Below are 3,903 nucleotides of genomic sequence, written 5' to 3'. Positions count from 1 at the left end.
AAAAATTTGTTTCCCAAATTCAGGACTCACCAATTATGTGATGCGCAAAATTTTGTGATTTCATCGTTTGCTAATTGGCTTTTCATTATGGATTGAAATAGAATAATGTAAATGTTCAAAAAAAATTAGGAAAAATTTTTCATGGTTAAAAAAATTTTTAAAAAGCAGTTTAGTTTAAGGGGGGGTTTTTTAAAATTCCTGGCAAAAGGAATAGTTCTTTTAATTTTGGGGAAACCCCTCACAACTAGTCGGGTGATGACACCTTTTGAAAAGAAAGAAATGTGATTTCCTCTTTCCCCCGATGGCATTTTTTGAGCTTGAAAAAAAGTGGGTTTTTTGATCAGTCCATACAAGAAAAATTGAAAAATTTTTGTATGTATCCTTTTTCATTTTTTTTTCCACTAAAAAAATTGAAGTTTCCTTAAGGTGAAATTCTAATTTTGGAGTCCTGAGTAAGTAAGTTTTTATGAAAAACCATGATATTGGGGGCTAAACTTTGCCCTAAAAAGTTATGCTCTCTAGATTAGTCTTTAAAGTAGTTAGACTAAAAAAAATTTTCCAAGGGGGAACTTTTTTTAATTTAAGAAAATGATGGATTCTTACAGATAGCTCTCTTTTTTTCCCCTTTGTGTAAACCCCGGGGCAGGGGAAATATGGGAAAGGGGGTTTTGGTGGAGGCTTTGGGGTGAGTTTGGGGTTTTTTTTTTCTGTTTGGTACACCGGAGGGTGAGCTGTCTGTTATGGGAAAAAGGAACAGGGGCGATAAAAGTGAAAATTTTCCTTTTGTTTTCTTCCCATTTCTCTTACCTTAAAAATTCCAAACCCAGTCTTTTAAACCCCTGGGGTTCTTCCTTTAGGGGGTTAGGGATCAGAGTTTTCAAATGATCTTAATTAGCAGAAAGATCCAATACATTGGGATTTTTTTAGTCGTTGTTGGTTTTGGTTTAAAAGGGTAAATTATTTTTAAAATGTGCTTATGAAAAATTTTGACAGGCATTACAAGGGAAAATTTTGAATATTTCAAATTGATGCTACCTTGCCCGGGTATACTCCAAATTGAATTTTGCCACATAAATTTTTGGAAAAAAAAAGATTTTCCCAAGGGCCACTGGTTTGTTTTTTCCGTGGGATTGATTTTAGCACATTGGACACCCCAAAGCTCCACCTTGCCTGGTCTCTTTTTTTAGCCGCATGTGGGTTTCCCCATCCCTTGTCCCAAAGCCCCTTAATACATGGCCCCCCACCGTACGTGTTTTTGTTGCTCTAGTTCCCTTGAATTTCATAGAGGCCCCTTGCTAACAAATGACGGCTATGATGGTTTAGGTTTTTAAAAAATTGATGATAACATAAATCTAAATTAGACATGACTAGAGCAACGTGGCAGGTTTTTATAAAAGGATGCTTTTTACTTGCATGTCTTCCGTGTGATCGACCCTTTCCTGACCCGCTTTACTGCATGAAAAGTGACCCTTCCCAAGCCTCAGCGAATGGCTTGATTTAAAGCAAAATTCACGTTACATTTCAGTTACAATGTGGACATAAACATTTACATTTAATCTTCGAATATGAATAAGCTGCAAAAAAAAAAAAGTAAGAAAATAATTTAATAGATTAAAAAAATAATAATAATATTAAATAATTAAGATGCTGCGGAATTTCCCCAAAAATTTATTTTTTGGGGAATCTTTATAAAAAACAAAAAATAAAGAATTGAATAATTTTTTTAAAGAAATCTTCTTTATTGATTGTTTTTGAGATAAGTATGTTTTTAAATTAAAATAGTTGTCAGGAAAGTTTTTTGTGATCTCTGGGTGTCTGTTGTTCATATGGAATGTGAGTATTTTTGTAATGGAAGCTTGTTTGTTTTCTTAAAAAATATGGCATGACACAACAAAGCCCCGAGTGGTACACCTTCCAGAGTTATTTTTGGTGCTTTTTTTTTTATAAAATGGGAAACCGACTTTAAATGACTGACCCGGGCTAACCTTTTTTCCCCAAATTAAAAAAAATGAAATGGAATTTTTTAAATTTTTTTGTGCTGTGCTCATGCAAATCTTGTGTAGTGAAAAATGGTGAGTATTTTTAAAAATTTTATGTTATTTGGATGCATTTGAGGTAATAGACTGTTTTAATAATATCTGTAACGAGAAAAATTTTAAAGACTCCCCTTTCAGTTTAAAATGTGATCTGATGACTATAAAAACTCAAAAATCTCCATAATTATCTCAATGGTGCTTTTTTGTCTTACGAAACTTAGAATATTTAAAAAATAAAATCACACCTAGATATAATGAGAGAATTTCAAGATAAAAAATGAATTTAAAAAAAATTTTAAAGCAAAACAGTATCAGAACTCAACAAAAAAAAAGTTTTTAAAGTCATGCCTTAAAACAAGCTATCTTCAGGGATGATGAGGGTCAAGCGCAGCCCCAGAGGTGGGGTTGGTTTTTCGAGGGTCGGCGGGGGGAGAGCAGCCCCCGGTCCCGCCACCTACCTCCCCCCTACAAAAAGTCACCACAATCTCATAGACATGATATTTTTGGCAGGATTGGGATGACAACATGTACAAGTGGCCCCATTTGCCCGCTGGTTTGGAAAGGGACCAAAAGGGGGTCGCTCTCTACCCCCCCCGAGGCAATCTTTGATCCACAGATTTTCTCAACACAACAGAGCAAGGAACAGAGCAACAGAAAAAAAGCAGTTATCCCGGGGACCCGTGTTTTCTTCATACACAGCTGGAATGGACCGCAGGGACAAGAAGGTCAGCGCTCAATCCCCGTACACCAGGAAGTTTTTTGACAAGAAGGATAAATCAGCAAAAAAAACAAAGAAAAGGGGGCAAGGGAAAAAAAAAAAAGAAGCTATATTATATATATAATATATATATTTATATATAATATATATGTATATATATATATTATATAATCTAAACATATATATATATAGACTATTTTATATTATATTATATATATATATATATATATATATATATATATATATATATATATAATATATATAATATTTTCTATATATGTATATATATATGTAAATAATATAGTAGATAGATGCTGATAAATATATACATGTAACGTACTAAAGATTTTTTATTCCTTGTTTTCCCATCAGTTCCTTAAAGCCAGTTGAGCTTCAGATGACCATTTAAAACTGTTTTTTGAAGGAAAATTTTCTCTGAATAATGCTATATTTTGTTTCCATAGAGTGGACTTGTGAAGCATTCTGAGCTTTATATGTGATAAAAAAAAAAAATAACTTAAAAGAACATATAATAAGTTCAGACTTAGTGATTTGTACTTACAGACCAAGCATGCAAACAGATACATGATTCTGATACAAAACAAAATATATTGCCTAAATTGCTCTCAATAGAGTGCTGATCTTAGTAAGGAAAAAAGTGACAATTAACATATATTTTTATTTGTTTCAGAATTTAGTTTTTACCGTAAATGTTGCCTCTCCCTTTATATATATATCTATATCTATATCTATATATATCTATATATATATCATAGATATATATATATATATATATATATATATGTATATAATGTCTATATATATACATATATGTATAGATATATAAATATCTTGATATATATATATATATTATATATATAGATATATATATGATATCGATATATATATAATGTTATTTATATATATATATATATATATATATATATATATATATATATATATATATAAACCATTGATGTTATACATAAAATTTCATCAAAGCATAGTGATGATTTTAGTAAGCAGCCCATTAATACTGCCTAACTGTTGCTGCTGCTGGAGACACTCATTTGGATGAAAATTGATATGTTTGATATTAATTGTTTTGGAGTTAGTCATTACTAATATGAAGATCTACATACAGTTAAT

The sequence above is a fragment of the Penaeus monodon genome, chromosome 6 (genome assembly GCF_015228065.2).
Source record: "Penaeus monodon isolate SGIC_2016 chromosome 6, NSTDA_Pmon_1, whole genome shotgun sequence".
NCBI lineage: Eukaryota > Metazoa > Arthropoda > Malacostraca > Decapoda > Penaeidae > Penaeus > Penaeus monodon.
The sequence above is the reverse complement of the archived record's forward strand: the minus strand, read 5'-3'. Positions refer to the sequence as shown.